Below are 23,503 nucleotides of genomic sequence, written 5' to 3' on the forward strand. Positions count from 1 at the left end.
TTCCAGCCTCTCTTCCCCGTAACGCCCCTGGCGGAGGCCACGCTCTGGAGTAGCAGATTGGACTCCGCTGCTGTCATTCATCCCCGGGAGTCTGAAAGCGCGTGTAGGGGCGAGGCTGGGGAATTGGTCCACCTTGACCCTGAAGCTCCGCCCCGTCGCAGGCGGGATTGGTGGAGGTGCAGACCAACCGAGAAAGATGGGTCGGTATCTGAAACAAAGCACGCGAAATGTTCCCCGAAAAACCGAGAACGGAAAGCGCAGTAGGGGCATCTTCTATCCCGCTGCACCAAATAAGAGAGGTAACCCATACCTCGCGCCTAGCCCATCGCGTTCGGATCTCCTACTTGCCTCGCATGCCTCAGAGCGGCTCTCTGTTGGAACCCAGTCCACGCCGAACTTGGACTGGGACTTCTCTTACTAACTGTTTCCTACAGCTGAAAACCGGATAAAGAATTGCCGGGTCTTCTTTTACAGCAAACCCTCTGGTGAGGAACAAATTCCCTTTTCTTGTGCAACGGTCCATCCTCTCCCCCCTTTTGAAATGCACTTCTTTTCTAGACTTAATACACTCTTCCCCATTTGTGACGAATGGGGAATGTTACAGGCATTGTCCATCCTCCAGACATATGTACGGTTGGGTCCGCAAATCGGAAATCCAGGGCCACACTCTGAACTTCAGTCTCAGCCTACTACATCACCAGGTCACCAGCCCTCGAAGGACAACTAATGTAAACTAACAGAACCTAAATCATTGATGCTGGGAGGAGGTCCAGAAAACAAAACGGCTGTTATTTGGCAGAAGGCGTTAATTTACGAGAATTCTGACCATCGCATTTTCTAAATCAAGAATTCTCACCATTTTCATGAGTTCTGACCAGTTTTTTAAATGCTTTCAAGCCAACTAATCACACTCAGTACATTGTAGAGTAATATATTTTGAAATATAAATGGAGGATCGCTCCCTCCTACTCCAACCACAGCACACATACACCACACTTCCCTGCATCCCAAGGCCCTGCCCCACCCAGCACCAGAGCGTTCCACACCGATCCCACCTCAGAGAATGGATGACACTACAACCATAAGAAAACAACAGTCGTTTTGGTTTTACATTTCTACATCCAAGGCTTCTGAGTTTCAGGGTTCTGAAATTTAGGTCTCAACTCAGGGCGTAAATGTAACATTTATGCCAGAAACAAGATATTTGGAAGAATGAAATCAAACCAGTTCCCGTCCCACACCACTCTCATAATATATCCCATTCCTCTTAATCTATAATATCTCATTAATGCATCATATCTTTATAATTTATAAAATAATCTTATATTTCTATCATTCAAACATTTATGAATCACTTCATCTAATCATAGAATCTCGGAATTGAACCTGAATTTATCCACTTTAGGTTTCTTGTCTAGACAAGAATCTCATCCATATTGGTGACCTTTAACCTGACCAAGCATCATCTGCGCCCCACAGAAATGGGTAAGTACGTCTGGACTCTGAAATAGGTCATTCCTTGTTGGGCAATTTAATTTTAAGAACGTCCTTACTCTCAGCAGAAAAGCTGCTCCTGCATTCTTTATCCCATTTATGTTTTCAACCTATTCTGCATCTAGGAAATAAATTTATGTAGTTTATACAAGATCATAATATTTTGTATATGTAATATTTGTATGTTTTTTACTGCTTATCATGGTAATTTAAGGACTGAGACACAGTCGTTATCTTGTACTGAAGTGAGCTTGCTTCTTGACACTACTAAATTCATTGAAGCCCACAATTTGTTTTGGGTAGCTGTTTGCTATATGAATTCATTTGTAGCACACTTTGTAATAATGTATATAACGATTAAGCTACATGAGGGACCTCCAACTGCTTCTCCTCTAGCACCCAGCACTCTTCTGGCACAGGGTGTCCATTAAAAAATGTACAGAATGTACCACCTTTGTTATTTCTCAGCATCAGTTGGGTCAGTATGATTATTTTCAAATAAAAAACAGACTTAGAGAGTAATTTACACAGATCTTTATAGTTGGTCAGTTGCAGCCTGAAGATTGAGAGGCAAAGCTCATTCTGTAAACCCCACTGCCCCCATGTGTTTTACGAATAATAAAACAGATATAATTAAATGACTACATAAGTTTCTGCAAATACTACCCCAACATTTTAATAATCTACAAGATTCTAAACCTTTGAGGGCAGGAAACCTGTCACGTTAATTTTTATCTCCCTAGTACTGTGCTTTCAAATAGTAGGTCCTAATTAACTGTTCTTTATAGGAAACTGAATGTTGACTGTAATGCGAAATTTTAGATCTGGAAGGAGCCTTGGAGATTATCAAATCCAACTTCCTCATTTTAAGAATATGAGACTTGAAGTCTGAAAGAGTTAAATGTCTAATCCAAGTCACTCAGCTAGTTAATAACAATGCATTAATTAAACTCAAGTTTCCTAACTCCTAGACCAAGTATTTTCCCCTGCACCACACTGTCCAATATCAAAGCTTCAAATTCCAAAGATAGGTAAACTACTCTCTCTCCTGTTTGAAAGTTATTATATAAATCTAATGTAAATTCTATACTTCAGAGCTAGAATATTGCCTTTTTTATTGAAATCGGTAAGGACTTTTTTCAATATATAATACATTTTAATTTTTTCTCTTTGGTAGCATTCCCGAATAACTTGATCCCTGTGGGGATGTTTACTGAGATAATAATGATACACTTTTGTATGTTTATATTAAATCTTTGGAGAAAAAGAATTAATAATTGTCTTAGAACTGTGATGGGTAGAGATATTTAGGAATACAGTCTCTCTGCCTTTTCACTTCACCAGGTTACTGCTTTAAGGTAATAACAAAGCAAGTTACTTTGTGTCAAATGATATCTTATATAATCAGAGCTTTTTCTATTAGTCGTACAATGTTCATTTTAATCAGATATATTTTTAAATATACTAAGGTTAGAATAAAATTTGATATGAAAAAGTCTACTGAGAGAAAGAATAGCAGAGCTCTTTAATCAAATTTTAAAACTTTTCCTTAAATTCTACAAACCCCACTATAGCATGCTTTTCCTGCAAATTGTTAGTAGGATTGGGGGTACAGAATGAGGTATAGCATAGTCCTCAAGACTGAAATAAAGTTGGGCCTGCTCAGACAAATACACAAATGTGCCCCTGGTAAAATCTGAAGAGAATGAGAAAGAACACACTCCAGGGTAGAATTAATTTCAGCTTCAAATTACAGTGAGAGAGTATATAGAACTCCAGTAGTCACAAAATGTCAATCTCACGGGGTCTCCGGGATATGGAAATTTAAAAATTAAAAAAAGAGTAAATACAATGGCCCCTTGAACAATGCAGAATTGAGGGGCACTGACCCCACCACACACAGTCAAAAACTTACATATAACTGTCAACTTCTGCAAAACTTAATTACAAATAGCCGACTGTTGACTGGAAGCCTAACCAATAACATAAAGTCGATTGATATTTATTTTATACATTAAATGTATTATATACTGTATATTCCTATAATAAGCTAGAGAAAAGAAAATGTTAAAGTCACAAGGGAGAGAAATATATTTACAGTACTTATGGAAAAAAATTCATGTATAAATGGACCAGCATTGTTTGATATCTATATATCCATAGAGGTCAGGATAGTTTATTTCTCCAAACTCATAAACTGACAATTTGCTAACCCAAATAATGATAACCTTTTCTTAGCACTTCCAATGCAATAGGCACTACTCTTATGGTGCTTTGCTTGTAAATTATTCTACCACCCAATGGGGTACTAATATTATCCCCAATTTTTATATAAGTTAACTGAGGCTTAGAGAACGCCAATAACTTGCTACTCAGAATAGGTAACAGAGTCCCTAAATAGCCAAACTCCCTATGTTATGACATTCCCATGCTGGGCTTCAGTTCCCTCTCTTTTTAATCAGGTTAATATATGCCCTGAGAGATTTATTTATAAGGATACAATAATATGGATAGGAATGTGCTTTTAAAAGATAGAGAGTGAAATCTGGCCTCTTTCTTGAGTTGAATATCTAATCACTCAGGATGCCTTTGTAGATATATACTATGAAAAATATCAGTCAGAAAGATTATTTCCAGGTTACTACATCTTATCTATTTTATCGTTGTGACCTCGTTTCAACAGCAAGTATCTACTTCATGGTATATTATCAATAAGATTATTTATCCAGAATCTCTAACGAGGCTTTGCTGAATGTAGTAAATGTTCTATTCTGATATATCAGTGAGAGAGGGAAGCCTCTTCAGCATACTGGAATTCCCCTGTTAACCACTGAGGCCTGTGTTATTGGGAACCAGTTACAGCTCTTAAGCTTTTAATTACATATGACTGTCACTATAACATATGTTGCTTTTCACATATATATAGAACAGTTTTGCAGATAGCCACTTGCCAGATGCTACTAGGGTAATAAAAATGTTGGTTTCAGTTTTCAATACCTACATACAATCAGGTCTTAATTATCAGGTTAATGAGAAAAGCATAGAAATAGGCATTTTCCTCAGTGTCACCAATGAGGGCAGCTTCTCAAAACTGGTATTGATAAGCTGAAAAGTTGGCATTGTTTGCTTTCTATCCTGCTTTACTACGCTTTTTCTTTTATTAGCTTCCTTTTCCCATCTATCTTACACCAGAGGTTAGAACACTGACAAACACAAGCAACCTCTTTATTATCACTACAAGTTACTTCATAGAATTGATGTGTTCCTGTCAAGTGGGCTCATAATGCACATTCAAGAGACTTGCAATTTTTCAGCACCTTCCACTGGGACTATGATGTGTCTCCCAATATATATATATTAAAAAAAAAAAAAAAACAAAAACCTTAACAGATGGAACTTTCTAGAACCAATTCACACTGAGCATTTTAGCCTTGGGAGCTAAATTTTTGAGGGAGTTAAACTTTAGCCTTGAAAGTTAATCTTTTGCCATTTTTTCTGAAGCAGAACCTAGGCTTTATGGAGCCAGAAGGTCTGGATCAAAATTTCATTGGCTCTACCATTTAAGAAGACAGATTACTTCACACTGCTGTCTTGGTTTCCTCATCTGCAAAATAGTGAAAAGAATAGGACCTACCTCATAGATATGTTATGAGAATTAAATGAATGAATGAATTCAAGTAAAGCACTTAAAAGCACCTGGCACATAGTAATACTCAATAAATGCTAGATTGTGACACTTTACAGTATTCATCACATTCTTGAATAAACTCTTCCTCCTCACATCCCAAATCATCCCAAATCTGTCTTTTCCTCTAAGCTGGTCCCTGACTCCACATGTTTTATTAATTTGGCTTCCCTCATCCCTTCTAGAATTTATGGTTAGCGTTCAAAAGTCCTTCCCCAGGACATGCTACCAAATGGGAAATTAGCCTAGTTTGGAACTGAAATGTGAGACTTTACACAGTAAAGTAAAAAAAAAAAAAAAGAGAAAGAGAGACAGTACCTAATATCAATGTTGTGTCATTCAAACCCTTTGGAAACTAACTTAAGGAATATTGATTGATACTGGAGGTTCAAATGGATATAGGAAATGCCCGTGAATATAGAAAGATGGCATCCTAAACAAATAAACAGATTGTAATAAATTACAGAGGATTCTACATGAGTAGAGACACGTATTGTGTTCCCAAAATGAATAATTTCTCTTCCTTGTACCTTGAAGTAACATTACCTTTCCCTGAGAGCCACAGTTACTGATATAAAAGATTTTTAATCTCCAAGAGGCAAAGGCAAAATGTTTTTCAGTATTACCCTTGGGCCAGCTTGAATTAAGACTCAAACCCTACTACTTAAATCCTTGAACAGGCATTAAACGTGTTTGGGCCTCAGTTCCTTCATCTACAAAAATGGGAGTAATACCTTCAAGGAATAAATAAGGGATAAATAAGATAAAATATGTAAAAGCATTTATAAAAGTAGGAGAAGCAGGAATGAATACATGAGCACCAATTATGTGCTGTCACGTATTTCTTTGTGAACCTAATGCAATCTTGTGAGGTACAGTTGGCTAATTCTTATGCTTGAGACTATTTCAAGTAACAATGAGTCTGTATTTTTAAATTTCTAGAAAATCCTGGTTTCTTTCTTTTTGAAGCAGCCATCTTAAGGATCTCTCAGAAAAGCTAAGAATTTTCCAATTATGCTGAGATTTGATATTAGTGTTTCAATTTCATTAAGCAATGAATTTTTTTTGCCTCCCCTAGATATGGAGAAAATTTTCAGTTATTTTTAAAACTATTTCTCACTTCCAAGGTTTCTTGACACATGACTATTAGGGCAGCATTAATCAGCCTTTTTTTGCTAATCTTTTTCTCTAGCACAACTACAGGACGCTTAAACCAACACTTTCCTTTTTTTACTCAGAGCCTTTTATTTGACAGAAGTCACACCTAACTGGGGATTTAAAAGAGTATTTGAATAAAAATGTATTTATTCATTACCACATGCTCTTCTCTGAATTGGGTGTTTTCACCTTATTCGCACTGAGCTAATCAAGTCCTAATGATGTCGCATTAAATCGATCTCAGAAGGTGTAATTTTCCAATTGAATCTAAACAATGCATGACCTTTATAGTGACTTTCAGAAATATAGCATTGCTTCAGTTACTCCAGCTAGCAGAGAATGGACAGAAAGAATAACCATTTCACTTGGACAATGGCTTCTGTGTGTTGTCAGGCTCTTCATTTCTCTTCGCCTTTTCTATCCTGCTTCCATGAATACAATGTCTTTTAACATCCCTCTCAGGGCAGTACAGGAGGCCCCATCCATCTCCAGATGTCAGTGCTGCACAGCAGCCGAGCATCTCATTATGGCAAAGTGAAGCATTCTGGGATAGTGGATGGAGCCACAGACAGCAATAGGAAATGGGGGAGAGACGAGGAGGACTGGAGCTGTAGAAAATATATGCTCACTTCCTTGGTGATGATACCATGTTATGGAAGTAAGAACTTCATGTTTTAGAGAGGAAGAGGATGTAGGATGTCAAAAACCTGTGACTAAGCAGATTCCAGCCCCTACAACCTGGTTATACCTCCCTCGGCTACCCTACACCTCCTGACACCTCACACCCGAACTCTCAGTTGAAGCAACCACAGGAGCCATGTTAGTATGAGGAAAGCAATGAATCCAAGCATTTAAGAAATAAATTAATGGTTCCAAAATAGAAAAAGAATTTTGATACAAACACATACACACACATACACACATGCACACATGGAGGCGCGCGCACGTGCACACACACACAAATCACCAACTTACGGAATTGAAAAATACTTCTTCCAACTTATGTGAATACTTACATTTTACTTTGTTAAGCTGCCTTAGCCAAAATAGGTTAAAGCAAATACCCTGAACATTTTGAGAGTGATAGCCCCGTTAAGATTCATTGAAAATGATGATTCTCCAAAACCTGTCTATGTCCACTCCATCACTGCTTAAATTAAGAATTACTAGGATAGGTATTCATTTGAGTTTATAAGTATCTTCTTTTTAAAATCTAGGCAGTTTAGGGACTAGTCGGTGGCTTTCGGTAATTTTGTTAGTGAGAGATGAGTTTCTCTGTTAGCTTTTCTCCCAGTTTGGGCTGACGTCTGAGTCTGCTCTCAAATAACGGGAATTTTGTTAGGGAACTGGTGGGTGAAGTGAACAGTTTCAGGCTGTGGAGCAGTGGCAAGGGAGGAGAACTTAGCTCTGGGGGCAGCATTTTCAAAGCAGAATAGAAGTATTGGACATAGAGTGAGAGAGAAGTGCACTGTGGAGAGGAATTGCCAAAAATAAACATCTCTTTCCACGTTTTACTCACCTCCAGTTCCAAACTGGGTTACAGACAAAACTGCTTTTTCTGCAGCCACCTACACCCAGACACTGGGTCCTACCCTGCCTACAGTTGCCCTTTGCCTTCTCTCATCTAATTGTTTCATGCCCTCAACCCCTGACCCCAGGCCCTGATCAGCTCCCACTGCACTCTAGGCCTCCCACCTACTCTGCCCCCACCCCCATGATCTGGTCAGTTTATCCTGCGAGTCCGGCCTGGAGTCCCTACTACAGCTGCTTCCATTTTATTCTCCATCCCTCCATCACACAATTACTTTTTTTCTGGCTTCGAAGCTCCATCACCACAACCTTAGTCTGTTCTAAGCCACCGTTCAAATTTTCTATCACTTTAGCTTTGGAACAACATTTCAAGTTCACAGACAATAGATTAGGGAATATAAATATTGGCAAACATTTAAGTCCCACTGACTTGGCACCAGGTACTGTTCTAGTGCTCGTATTAACTCATTTAATCCTCCCAACAATCCCAAGAGGTAGAAACTTTCATTTAACCCATTTTACAGGTGAGGAGACTGAGATATCGATGGATAAATTAACTTGCCTAAAATCATACAGCTAGTAAATGACAGAACTGAGAGAATTAAACCCAAGCCGACTGGCTTCAAATCTGCATTTTTCATCATTATGCTACATTGCTTCTTAGTATAGCATTTTACAGAGGGCTTTTTTCCCACCCCATTCCCCCCCGACACACACTCCAAGTTCATTAATGTGGAAGCTGTACCTATTTTTCTAGAACCAATAGGCAATCCACCATTGTCCTAGGGGCCGGGGCAAATGCCCAGTGTGCTCTCTACCCAACGTTCGTGGCAGCAAGAAATACAGTTTCTCCAGTTCTAGGATATGAAACTTTATCCTCTTCCTTGTTAAACAGATTTTGAGGATCCAGCAATAGAGACTACATGTTGGGGTATGTTAGAGTAGGCCCCAAAGTAGCAGAGTGTTGTTACAGGCAGTTCAGCTTTAAAGGATTGCCATTGCACATGGGTCACGCTGCATCACTTGCCCACTGCTCCTTCTTCCCCTTGGTGAACCTTCTCTCCCCCTTCTAGCTCCCCTTCCAGGTGCCCAGGGCTCCCACTACGGTGCCTGCTGGACGGCCCTCCTGGACAGACCACTTCCATTTTCAGTATGAAGCCCATCCTTAGCTAGTCAAGGCAAACCTCACTGTACTCCAACAAGAACAAGATTGAAAAAGATTTAAATGAGCTTAAACAATATCCTTGAGGAAAGCCACAGAGGGGTCACCTGAAGAATTGGAAGAGGAGCAGACAGGTGCTGGGAGGTTATTGTACTTAACGATCATGGGAAGGGTTTAGGGCCAACTGCATGTGTAAGAGCCTCATGCCATGTTAGCGTTATAAAATGGAGACACTTCTTTCTTCCCTGCCTCCCTGAGTCACTCTCCTGCTGTTTGAGCAAATTTCCCTTACTACTTTGCCCTTCTCCAGCACACATGCAAAGTGTATATAAACCCCAGGGTGATCCCCCTAATTGATACACCCTAGAGATGCTTGTACTCGGGACCTAGTTTGATTATCAAAACTTACCTGTCCAATGTCTCATTCCCTCAGATTCTTGTAGATGACCAGCTTGCTGTTCTCGAATAAACTAATTCAGGGGAAAATATGGATGAGTAAACATGATACCCCTTACAAAGATATTTACATTAAAAAATATATTCCTAACAAACAAATGGCTCCACACCAATACCTAACATACTTCCCCCAGCCAACCCCTCACCCTGAAACATCTCCCCTTCTTCCTCTCTCCATATACTCCTTGTCCTCAGCCTTTCCAACTCAGCTCAAAACTCACCTCCATGAAGACTTCCTTGACTGAGGCTGCCCACAGTCATGTCTTTTTCCAATAACACCTGCAGCACTAGAACAGAATTCAGCAGGAGGAAACAGAACCAGAACCAGAACAAAAGGGAATAGAACACTGGGCTGGATGATCTCAAAGATGAGCTCAGCACATTCTCTCATTTCATAGGTGACAAAACAAAGACCCATAGCATGTCAATGGTAGTAAGGGACGCATCTAGAGTTGTTTTTGCCCAGCCCTTCCCTCTTCCTCTAGGAAGAGCCCTCCCTTCTTTTGAGGAACTGCTCACCCCACCATTTATCAGACAGTGGTTTGATATGGGTTGCCAGTCAGGGCGCCTCCCACTCCCTATGAGCATGCGATCTCAGCTGGGCCAATCAGCATCCTTTCCTGAAATTTTCAAAATCAGAATTAAGGAGAGGTAAGCTGCCAGCAACCATGGCTCCCATCTCATAGAAAAAGCCAGAAAAATAAAGAAACAAACATTCATTTGCTTGTTCATTCATTTATTCATGAAACAAACATTATTTATCAAGGGCCTTTCGTGTGCCAGACACCGCTGGGCTCTAGGAATAACACGTCGAGCAAAAACATAACCAGCTGCTGTCTGTGGGCATTACAGTCTTGCAGGGGAGACATTCCTTAAAAAATCATGCAAGCAAAGTAAAACTGCTATTTTGACAAGTAGTAAGAAAGGTACACAGTCTTCCGAGAGCATACAATATAGGATCTGACTCAGTAACTTTGTACAGTTGTACAGTCTGTGCATCGAACAAAGGAGCACAGCCAGTGGGGCAAGTGGGCTGAAATCCCACTTACAGTCTGCTGTCTTTGCCCAGAGGAAGGGGTACCTTTTTCTTAACACACTAGCACATACTAGTCTGCCCAAACAGGTCACCTTTTTCTTTTTTGCCCTAAAGTCTTCCATAAATCAGCTAAGACTCTGTATGATCAAGTTAGGGAGATAAGTAGTGGGCGGGGGAGGCTTCCCTGAGGAGGTGACTAGAGACACATGAATAATGAATAGTAGGTATACTAAGTGGTAGGGAAGAGCTTTCCAGACACAGGAAACAGCCCATGCAGTGGCTTTGTCTTCTACTCCAGGTTCCAATTGCTTCCGAAGCCTAGCTGATCCCCTACTCTTCCAGGGGATTGGTTTCATGACAATACATTTTCTCTTTGTAATTCAAATTAGGTTTCTGTCACTTGCAACCAGGAGAGTCCCGGCTCAGAGAGTCAAGCTAGTCCAACTGTTTATCCTCCCAAGTCCAGTGGGCCTCACCACTACTCCAGGCCCCATCGGTCCATGTTAGAAACCTCTACTCTATAAGGCCACCTCACCTTCAGAGCTGGAGCCCTGTTTTCGATGATCTAGCACTGTCTCCAGCACATAACAGAAACATTTCATGAGTTAAGAGTTGATTAACTCTTGCTAGTGATCATTTTGTTCACCATGACTAGAAGAAGTGGTAAAGTATTATAGGACAGAGTGGCTTTTCTGTACTTCTCTCATCACCCACCAAGTTCATCCATGGTTTCTACTGACCATGAGCATTTGCAGCCTCCTGCTAATACTTATGTTAATAGATGGCTCTGATTTGTCTACAGTTAGATTGTGGAGAACTAGCGGGATTGATTTCATAAGAAAGAGTCAAAGGCTTTTTTATTCTATCTCTACATGCTGAGTGCCAGTGGGGCCCAGAAATGTGCCAATTTTACAAGCTCCCCAGGAGATTGTTCTGAACACTAATGGTTAAGGAAACTTCCCAGGTCTCATAGGGAAAAGCTTTGGCCAACACTTTTCACTTTTTACCGTCTCACAAGAACTAACTTAGCTGCTTCTGGCTGCCAGGCTAAAGCATGCACAGCTTGAATCAGAGGCTACTCGCTCTATCAAGATAAGCAGAAATGGGTTTCACTCGCTGTTCTTCACAACAGTGTAATGTGGAACTGCTCCAGTCTACAGCATCACTGACACTGCTATTCTTTGTAGTTTGGCATTTCAGTGGAAAATTACATGCAACTCTTGGAAAGGGTAAATATGTTGAAAAAACTCATTTGCTGCCCTCTCCATCTGTCTTCATGTCAAGGCTTCACAAAGTATAACAGACATAGCCTACAGAGTATAAGAGAGGTTTTTTGGCTTCCATACATGCAACATTCTGATGTGTTTAAGGACGAATAGATCTACCCTAGCAGGCAGAAGAATTTAAACTGCTGATACTGTGGGGTCTACAACTATGTAGGAAAAGAAGAACCGAGCATCTGTTCTGTGCTCAAGGCTCACTATGTGCTTCCAGTAAACACGAGCTCATTTCGCTGCTGTAACAATTCTGTACCATAGTAACATCTCACTTTGTTCTCATTTTCCAAAGTGATTAAGTGACTTGCTTAAGCTCACCCAGGAAGAAAAAGAAGCTAAATGACTTCCCCATCCCAGGGTTGATTAGCAAAGTAGCAAAAAGGAGAAGAGCCGGCCTAGCTTGGCTCTATGAGCCAGGACTCTCCTGGTTGCAAGTGGTTCATGAGTCCGCATGTTTCTACCACAGCATCATCTTCAAACTTTTTTGTTTGAGCATCCCATCGGTAAGGACTTCCAAGTGCATTTCTCATATGTACGTATTTATTTTGAATATATAATACATATTAGAAAGCAGTTTGCTCTTCAAACTTAAATGGCTATCAGAATCACCTGGAGAGCTTGCTCAAGCACAGATCATCATCGGGCCCGTCCCCAGAGAATCAGAGATTCAGTAGGTTTGAGATCGGACCCAAGAATTTGCATTTTTAACGGGTTCCCAGGTGATCTCCATATTGCCTGTGACGGAACTCATTTCCGATAGCATTGCTATCATAACACAACACAACACAAAAATAGAAATTTAAAACACAGAAATACTGTGGAATAAAATAGTAATTAATATTTTTCCTCCACCTCAGATAATTGTCTTAAGCAGCTCCAGGAATGAAAGACACTGCACTAAACTGAGCCATACTCATTTTCCTTGCCAGAGAGGCAAGCTCGGTGGTAGGCGCTTCATAAATAACAAATCCCCAAGCCTCAGACATTGCGAATGAGGGAGATAACAAAGGGACACATCAGATGGGCACAGCTCATAGTCCCACTAATATTCCCCCACAGCGCCCAAGCGCTCTGCCGTTCTTTCGTTTTCCGCAGACTCTACTGTCATCTTTCCTCTGCTTTAATTTTTTTCCCTCTGCGATAGCAGCTACCATCACTTTTGGATATTGCAATCTAGCACTGCTGTTACTCCTTTTATGGAAATCCTAGCCACTGCAAGTACATGTGGTACTTGATATCTACAAAGCAAAAATGTTCCCAGTGAACGAGGCCTTGACTGAACTTTAATTTTACTGTTACTTTGAAGTCCTTGCTCTGGGTAAGTGATGTGCTATTCAGCATGGTTACATTCAGAAGCACTGGAAGAGAATTTTCCCTGCTCACATATAATACAGATTTCCAAGGTGCTCTTGTAGACTTTTTCAGTGCTTTTGCTATTTTGTGAAAACTGAGGCAGATTTATATGCAGTGAATAAAACAAATCCCAGCATTTTGAAAGAGAGACAAGGTGCTTGCAGACTTGGCACACAAATTTAAATCTATAGGATACTATAACAGTAGGCCGCAGTAGCAATAACAATAGGCTATTAGAGCAATATAATTATAATATAAATAAGATAATGTAGTATATAATTAATAACATTATTATATAATTATAACAAAAATATTATATAATATAGCAATAGGCTCCATTGTAACAGGAAAAAAAGGAAAGGATTAGTATAGCCGTTGCTTCACTAGAAGGAAAATAAGCATCTTTTGAAATTCTGAGATAAAGTGGAAGCATGGCTTATTAGCAAAGACAGAGTGCCTTCTGCCAGAGATAACCCGGGATTTCCTGTGACCAAATCCAAGCGATAGAGCAAATGTCATGTACTAGGAGGTGCTTTTCAAAAAGCCATTTGTACTGTACAGAAAAACTGCTGTGAAATATGCTCTGGCTTTTGTTGAATAATGTGTCGATTTAAAACCAGATTCCAAAAGACTGATTCATGTTGGCCAATGAAATGGCTCATACGTACTTCTTCGCCCCACAGCTGTTTATTTCCTGACTAGTTTCCCACCCCCATTAACCTCAAATAAATGTGCTTCTGCCATGGGTTAAGCCCTTTGCTTGCTCAAAACTCAAGACGATGTTAACCCAGCAGCATGTACCAGGGGCAGCAGCTGGTGCCACTGTGGTTATCCCGACTGCCAGTTCTTATAGAAAGTCCTCTCCCCTTTCCCCCTTGCTCCTCACCTCATTCCTGCCACAGAAAGGAAATAAGTCAAATGGAAAAGAGAGGCAATGGGAACATGTACCCTGTTCAGAAATATAGACACGTAAGAGCCCTTCTGGATCTTCAATCGTTTTAAAAGAGGAGGAGCAAAAGAGAAGCAGAATTAGCATATTGTGCTCTTCAGAAAATATCTGAGTCCAACAAGGTGTCCGGCAATATACATATACTAGCCTTCAGCAGTCCTGGGTAGTGCCCCACCTTCCGCACTTACTAGATGTGCCATTCTATTAAGTCAACTCTATTAACTTGAGTATTGGTTTCCTCATCTAGAAAATACAGGTAAGACCTCCTGAAATCTGGCTGTGGCAGATTAAAGATAACCACATACTTTTTGACACCGTCATGTCAGTAAAGCCCGCTTGGACTCTCTGGTCCAGCCCAGCCACCACCCACATGCCAGCAAGTGACCCCAGTTAACGCCACATGTAAGAGAAGGACTGCCCAGCCATGCACTGCTCAAACCTCTAACTCAGGAATCATGAGCCATAGTTTATTAAACAATAATAGATTTTCAAACATTAGCTAAAAAGATGATTGTGAGAATCAAAAAGAAATTGTACACGGAAAAGAATTTGTAAACAAAAAACATGTTTGGTCTATATTTTATAAAAGAACAAATATGGTCTCTGACCACAGGAGTTTACAGTTAGTATTTTTCGTAACATTTGCCATTACTGTTTAGGGATGTAAAATCAGTTGCCATCAGGTGACAGTGGTGAAGATGAAGAGAAATACATTCACTTTATTGTTCTTTCCTTTGGCAAAGGTCAAGGCTTTGTGAGTAAGGGATACTAATGCAAACTCCAGCTGAGAAAAGAATATACCCTCAGGCTTTAAGTTGTCTCACTAAGGAATTCGGAACCATGATTTGAAGTAGTAATCTCAGTTAACAAGAACATTGAAAGAACGTGGTACTCTTATTATCTGAAAATTCCATCAATGCTTCTTGTTGAAAATCTTTTCCAAAATGCTGTGATAATTTTCTTGCCTTAGTAAATCGCTCAGGAAATCCAAACTCTTGAAAAGATTGTGAAAAGTTGATTTATTAAAAAGTTAATTTTTAAGTTGAGTATTTGAAACTTAAAATGCATTTCCCATTGAAATAAGGCCATAAATAACAGCAAGATTCTAAAACAGAAAGCCAATAGAATTCCAAATGTGCCGTACACTGCATAATTATACATTTTAAGGTTCTTTAAAAATTCCCACAACTAATTCCATACAGAGAATTTTTTTTAAAGCCTCGTGATATATACTCAACCCTATCAAACCCTTTTCAGTCAGATCTAGGGGGCCCGCAGGATGTCAGAGCCCAGTAGGATGGCAGCTTTCAGAGGGCACTGCATCCCCGTTCCCAGCATTCAACAAATGTTTGCTCTCTTCCCTTTAGCAGCGTGGCACGGTGACAAAGACACGCTTCAAGTCAAAGAGATCTAGCTTTGATTCTGCCCTGCCTCTTGCTAGTGGCCACAGAGCATCTCTAAGCCTCGGTTTCTTTGAAAATAAAATGAGAGTCGGTAGTGCCTACCACACGAGCTCCTGCAAAAATTCAGTGGAACTTTTTATGTAAAGGCTTGGTACTGTGTCTGGCATAGAGTAAGTGCTCAAAAAATGACAACCATTATTATTACTATTATGGAACCCCTACTTAGCCCATCCAGATGTGGGTCCCAGAGCACCCACTGCTCAATTCAGTAGTGGGGAGTGGGGACATACAAGGAAAAACTATTATAACTTCTATTTGTATCCCTTTTTATTCAAAAAAAATTAAGCTTTACCTATATCTGATATATGGATGTAAGTTATAAGTAAATATATTGAGAGTGCATGCTCAATTTTTTTTTTTTTTTACTGATATGGTGGCACACATTATAATGTTTGGAGATCATTAACCTAATCCTTCAAATTAGTCAGTAGAACTGAAGCAAGGACAGAGGTAGACCCCCACCTCAAAGAAGGAGTCCAGCTGTGGGTAGAGGGAGCTAAATGTCCCTAGACACAAGAGAGATCCTGAGTCTCTAATGCTCTAGCCTCCTGCATAGGCAAGGTCCCGCCTCCTTAAGAAGGGAAGGGCAGATGTTGAATTATAATGCCGTATACCTGAAACTTCTATAATTTTTTTTAATTTAACAAATAAATACAAAAGAAGGGAATGACATTGCAGGAGTAGAAGAGGGAGAGAAAGTGAGAGGGACAAACTCTGAGAGCCAACCAGCCAGCCAGGCAATCTGTCAGTGACACAGTTAGCCAGCGAGTGGGCATGGGCTCCCTCTGATCAGGGAACCTCACAAAATGGGGAAGGTAGAATTTCCACAGAGTTGCTGACACTAGGACTAACAAAGTGAGTGGGAGAAATAAGGACAAAGAAGCAGTTGGCACAGAATCTCCATAGGAGATTCAGCCCTACACCAGAGCTTGGGGAGAGGGAGAAGGGAAGGAGAAACAGAAGTGCAGGTGAAAGATCAGATTCTGTCCCAGGAGGGCGCTGAGACCAGGGCCGAGGGGATTTGAGACACGCGTAAGACAGACGGACATAACTCAATTTGGGACATCAGCTTTTATGTTGTAGAGGTTTGGACTATCTATCAGAGCCTCATGATATATCCTGGAAATGCTTCCCCCGCCAAGTTTTATGAGGCAATATCATGTGGAAGGAGGAATGCTGGAACAGGGAAAGAAAACTGTATTCTTGTTCCAGCTTCTCTATTATTTAGCTGTTCTTGTATATATCATCTAGTGGATTTAAATTCAGTTTCTCAACTGCAAAGCGAGAGCGCTGATTTATGTGATCTCTAAGTTCTTTTTCAGCCCTGTGATTATGGATTCTGGATTCTGAAATAGGCATATTCTTTTATGATTCGCCTCTTATGCCTAAAACTTGAATGTGGGGGGAAATTATAGTTTATTAAGGGTGTCTGATTATTAATGTTATCAATCAGTGTTTGACTAAGTGGTTTCTATTCTAGAGTCTTATGTAATGCCTTTATTCTGAAATTACTTAACTATGTTAGTGCTCCTATTAGCTGCTCACATAATGAAGTCAGCTCAAGGCATTAACTCTTCTAGAGCCCCTTAGTACAGATTAAGGTAATCTAACAAAGAGAGAGTGCATTATTAGCTCATTGCAAGCTATGGCTAAAATAATTGGATGCTTCCCAAATACATGGGAATCAAAATAGCTACTGACTCAACTATATAAAATAAGATAAATTCACCACTCCACAATACAGCAGATAAGCAGTTTTTCTTCTTCTTTTTCTCTTTCGTTGTCCCCTGAACCCATCTGATCATCTAAAAAATGTACTATAACTAAAAAAAAAAAAAAAAAAAATGAGAAACAGGAAGCATGAGGATGCATCTCTTGAATTGCCAGATTCCACTAAGTAGAAAATTGGTTGGCGAACAAGCAAGGAAGAGTCTGGTCTCCAGATTGGAGGAGACATCGGCCATGAACACTATGTCCACTGTAAAGAAGGGAGAGATTTGAATGTTTCCACTTTCCCCCATGTTTCTGCCTTCCCCAGTCTACAGACCACTCCACCCCACCCCACAGTGAGAATCACTGGGTTATTTTAGTAACCCAGTTCTCTTAGTTTGGATTGCTATAACAAATTACTACAGACTAGGGGTCTTAAACAGCAAACATTTCTCACAGTTTGGGAGACTGGGAAGTACAAAGTCAGGGTGCCAGCAGATCTGGTGTCTGGTAAAGGCTCTCTTCCTAGTTTATAGATGGCTGTCTTCTAGTATCTTCAAATGATGGCGAGCAAAAAGAGAAAGTTCTTGTGTCTCTTCTTACAAAGAAGCTAATCTCATTCATGATAGCACTACCCTCTTGACCTAATTATCTTTCCAAGGCTCCACCTACTCATAGTGTTACATCCGGGGTCAGGATTTAAACATATGAATTAGGGATTGAGGGGTCACAAACATTCATTCCGTAATACCTGTTCCCCTAAGGTCACAAACAACTAAATTCTCAAATTTAAAAGGAATATTGAAAAAAAAATGAAAACATATTCAACATCTTGCTATCTAGCTAAATATTTTAAAGGAAAAAAATGTAAGTGGAAAACTGCCAGAAATGTTAGAAAAGGCTTACAGAGGTATTGTTAGAAAGTTTCTATATGGCAAAAACAAAAAACAGAGAAATGTTTATGTAGTGTTTTACTCTGCTAGGAAGCAGTACAAAGGAATCTGTACACTTCCTTCTCTTCCAAAGTAGGCTGGAACTGTAGAGGACATAGGTCCCCAGAACTCCCAGTCATCCCAGATCAAGTCACAGAATATGATTTAAACCCTACATTTCCATAGAATTTACTTAATTTCTAATCTATAGGTTTCCTCAGAATCTTGACAAATAAGGTGAGCTAAGAGCATGTTGTATTTTGCTGGGTTGACAGATTACACCAGTTCGGTAATCACTATGTCTTCAGCTACATTGTCAGTCTCCAAAGCAGTGCAACTCGAGTTCCCAGACTGGCGCCTCCTCTCCCACCCACTTTACCAGACCTTAGCCTGCTCCTCCAGGGCAGCCCAATGGTTCTGCTCAGAAGAGCCCAGAAATCAGAAAACTGATTTTTTTTTTAGCCACTCCCTCACACCACCCAAAACATCAAGGGCCTTTATTTTACCCCAAGAATCAGCAACAGCCAGCGTGTACCAGGCCAGGAAGGTTACAGGCTCTGAATTACTATGCTTGCACTGGCATAATCATCATCAGGTTAGAGGAACTAAATAATACCGGTGCTCCATGTACTTTCTGCTAAAACTAGTGATAAGTATAAACTCTGACGAGCGCAAAGCACACTACTGTATGAAGGTGTAAAGGGATTATTAAATGTGTTTATTTCTGTGTAGAATAAGCATAGTGTCTTTGCAAATATTAAAAAGATGTATTCGAATTTCCCCCTTATTCTTATTCCTTGGGAGCCTTCCATTTCTACCTCTAAGTTTCTTCTCACCTGTCTCACAGTTCTTCAGCTATTTGTCTATTCTATGTTAAACAATTCCACTGTATTATTAATTTCAGTTACAGAGTTTTCGAGAATTCTAGAATTTTTTTCAAATCTGATGTTACTTCTTATAGTTTGTTTCCTTACAGAATGTTCAAGCTTGGCTTTTATGTCCTTGAACACAGTAAGCACAGTTTTTATTGTCTATATCTAATAAACCCCATACCTGAAGCCTCGATATATCTGTTACCCTTGTCTATTGCTTTCTGCTGATCATGGTTTATGGTGTTTTACTCTTTGTGTGCTCAGTAATCCTTTATTGTGTACTGGACATTGTGAATGAAAAAAATTTTTGATTGTTAATTGGATTTTATTTACTTATTTTGCCAGGTGTCTAGGGGCATGGGGCATCCAGAATCACCTTAACTTCAGTTCAGGGCTTGAGATTTTGATCCACCAAGATCAAGGCCTCGCAAACTGACATCACCTGTGGATCTTGTTAAAGTGCAAGTTATGATTTAGTGAAACTGAGGCAAAACTTGACACTGCATTTTTAACAAACCCCCAGGTGATTTCAGTGCTTGTGATGGTTAATTTTATGTGTCGACTTGGCTGGCCAGAGGGTGCCCAGATTAAACATGATTTCTGGGTGTGTCTATTAGGGTGTTTCTGGATGGAATTAACATTTGAATCCAGACTCAGTAAAGTAGATCGCCCTCCTCAATACGTGTGGGCATTATCTAATCCATCAAGGTCCTGAATAGAACAAAAGGTAGAGGAAAGAGGAATTGGCCCTGTTTCTTTCCTGCCTAATTGCTTTGGCTGGGACATAGATCTTCTGCCTTCTGCACTACTGCTTCTAGGCCTTCTGACCTAGACTGAAATCTGCACCATTGATTCCTTGAATTCAGGCCTTCAGACTCAGGCTGAATTACAGCACTGGTTTTTCTGGGTCTCCATCTTGCGGACAGTAGATTGTAGGACTTCTCGGCCTCCACAATTGCATGAGCGAAAACCGTATAATAAATCTCTTCCTACATGTATAGTCTGTTGGTTCTGTTTCTCTGGAGAACCCTAACTAATGCAGTGCTGATGGTCCACAGTCACACTTTAAAGAACAAGGACTTAGATGACTTGAAGCAGGCTTGCAGTTCTTTTGAGTGCTGATTTATTTCCAGTTCATCCTACCGTGGATATTTTCCTCTTGATTTCTGCTTCCAGTAAATCTAAAAGCTTATTTGTACATTCTGATGGGTTTTCTTATATAAACAATTGTATGGTCTGAAATAATGACAATTTTACTTTTCCAATTCTTATACTTATTTGTTTTTTTCTAGCCTTGTGGCATGGCTAAGACAGAATGAAACGAAGTGGCCATAGCAAGCATCCATGTCTCACGCCTGATCTCAAGAAGAAAGTGTTCAATAATTCACTGTTGTCGTGTTCACTGTTAGATTTTATATACACACTTTACTAGATTATGTTCCCTTCCTAGTTTGCTAGGGTTTTGTCTTTTTTTTAATAACGAGTGAATATTAAGTTTTATCAAAGTGTATGAGTATTAAGTTTTACATATATCATTGAGGTGGAGAATTACATTGGTTGATTTTCAAGTGTTAAACGAACCTTGCATTCCCAGAATAAACCTAACTTGATCATAATGTATTATCTTCTTCTACAGTGCTGGATTTGGTTTGCCAATATTTTGCTTGGGAATTTTGCATTCATGTATATTATAGAGATTGACCTATAATTTTCCTTTCATTTAACATTCTTTTTAGTTTTGATATTGTATTAGTCTGGGTTCTCTAGAGAAAAAAACAAATAGGTAATGCAAATGGGTAATTAGGTAGGTAGGTAGAAGTAGATGCAGATGGAGATACAGATACAGACGCAGACACAGATGTCGATATAGGTACAGATACAGATGTAGACACAGACACACAGATACACCCATACAGGTTGGAAGATGCATATTAACAGGAGAATATTGGTAAAGCACTTAGCTCAACAGAGTGTCAAGTCAGTAATTACTATTCAAGTTACTTATATCTATATCTATGTATATCTCTATCTCCTATTGGTTCTATATCTCTTGATATGCCATGTTTTCATTACTATTTAGTTAAAAATGTTTTCTAATTTCCAGTATGAGCTCTTCTTTGACCTATGGATTACTTAATTATTCAATTGCCAATATTTAGAGATTTCTAATTCTTTTTGTTTTTTTTTTATAGCTCAGTTTATCATTAGAAAAAACACTCTATATTAATTCAATATTTTGACATTTGTTGAATCTTGTTTTTTGATCCAGCATGTGGTCAATTTGGGAAAATATTCCATGTACACTTGAAAAAATGAGTAATTTGAAGTTACTGGGGACTCTGTTCTATATGTGCTAATCAAGTTAAGTTTGTTATTCAAACTTTATCATTTACTGAGAAGTGTATTGAAGTCTCTATCTTCGATAAGCTATTTGAGGTAGAAAATAAGGTCTCAAGAGCTTGATGAATACGGAGACTAAGAAAAACAGATAGTAAATCTGATTTGCATTAGAAATTAACAGAAATTTGGAGGAGGTGTGGAAAACCAGAGAAGACAAGAGGGAGATCCCTAAACTACATGATCTGGAGAAGACGAAAGATTTGTAAAACAAGGGAATATCTAAATATCTGTCCAAAGATGTCTGAGTTTCTATTAATGTAAACCCCTTCTCTGTCTTTACAGATCTTCAGTAAAACCTGCTACCCACTAAAACACATGGTGATACTGTTTTGTTTTACTTTGTTTTGAGGAAGTCAGGAACAAAGAGAGTTCTATGTCTGCTTGGCACAGTGCAGAGGCAGTACTTGCTGTCTGTGTGTAGATCCGCTTCCCCAGAACTTTGGGAAATACTGAGCACCTGTTGAGTGCCAGGCAATGGCTAGGTGCATTCAGTGTGTTCTCTCCTTGCATTTACCTTGTATTGTAGCATAATCCAAGTGTCAGAAATGCAAGAGTAAGACCATCTTTGAACTGAAATATGACAGTGGGAGGAGATCAATGAGAGGTAACTATAAAAATGTGAACCTTGCCCCATAATCTACCACAATTCACAGAAACCTTGGGGAAGACATGGTCTTCAGGAGGAAATGGAATGGGGATTCTGGCTATCTTATCCAGAGCTGAACGGTTAGAAGATCCCAGTTGGCATCTGTGTTACATAACCATGCAGTATCATTGTCAGGAGATAATGTTAGTTCAGTAGAGGGTCAATAGTCAGTAGTTGCTATTCAAACTGTCTTTGTAGCTTTCTGCCTCCCAAACTTGGTGATTAGGATCCAGAGGAAAAGGCAATGTCTTTTCCAGTTAAGTGACACCTCCTACCATCACCACGTGCCAAACACAGTACTATGCATATGACAGACACTAAGTAAATATGTTTGTTGTTGCCAGGTTCTCAAAGTTCCCTAAACATGAAAAATGCAAGGGGTTACATTAGTCATGTAGTGATGCAGAGCAAATTACCCCAAAACATAGGTGGCTTAAAATGACAGTTATTATCTGTTAAGAATTTAGGAACAGCTAAATAGATGGTTGAGCTTAGGTCTCTCATGAATTACAGTCAAGATGTCGGCTGGGGCTGAAGTACAACTTGAAGCTTGGCTGTGGCAGGAGGTTCCATGTCTAAGGTGGCTCAGTCACTTGGCTGTTGACAAGAGGCCTCAGTTCCTCACCACCTTTACATAGGGCTGGCTGCTCATGACGTGGCAGCTGGCTTTTCTCAGATCCAAGAGGGTGAGACTAAGGCAGAGACCACAATATCTTTTATCACCTAAGCTTGCAAGTAGCATGCCGTCTCTTTCACTTTATTTTCATCGGAAGTCATCGAGTCTAGCTCACACTCAAAAAGAGGCTAATTAGGTTTCACCTATTGAAGAAGGTGCCAAATCATTTGTGGACATATTTTTAAAACCACCACTGAGACATAATGTTTTGCCTAGGGCAATATGCTCAATGACATGTTTATTAATTAGATCCAAGGAACCTCCTTAGATTGTGACATAAAACCTTTGGAAATTCTCTCTCTTGTAATTTTTATCTCTGCCCTCAAAGATAAAACAACATTCAGGGCCCTTTCCAGTTCTAAGATGTATGTGCCTCCCTGAAGAGCATTTAAGTCACCATTCTTTGTGGGCATGGTGCTATTAGATTGAATTCTCCAATCACCTACCTGCTCACTTCTAGGGAAGAAAATTCACTCCATGGGACTCTTCTGTGTGTTGTGGTGTGCTCTCTGACAACTGGTGGCCTGACTTATTAGACCTCACTGCAGTGTGTCATGTACAGCCATGGAGTGATATAAACATGAGAGAAAAGATAGATGATTCTACCATAGATCAAAGAAGGATGGTGATGGACATGCTGATGTTCCTGAGTCAGCAATAGTTGTATGTACACATTACTCTTCTAAAAATTAGATTTAATCTTT

The 23,503-nt window shown here is 39.7% G+C and overlaps 1 long non-coding RNA gene across 1 annotated transcript; it reads left to right on the top strand.

Annotated features, from left to right (window-relative positions):
- The first annotated feature begins 142 nt into the window (after window positions 1-142).
- LOC105293784 lies at window positions 143-21,793 on the top strand. Its single transcript, XR_896009.2, has 3 exons — window positions 143-485; window positions 1,406-1,485; window positions 20,370-21,793. It is a non-coding gene; the product is annotated as an uncharacterized LOC105293784 (long non-coding RNA).
- The last annotated feature ends 1,710 nt before the right edge of the window (window positions 21,794-23,503 follow it).

This window comes from Pteropus vampyrus, unplaced genomic scaffold, assembly GCF_000151845.1.
Source record: "Pteropus vampyrus isolate Shadow unplaced genomic scaffold, Pvam_2.0 Scaffold77, whole genome shotgun sequence".
Classification (NCBI taxonomy): domain Eukaryota; kingdom Metazoa; phylum Chordata; class Mammalia; order Chiroptera; family Pteropodidae; genus Pteropus; species Pteropus vampyrus.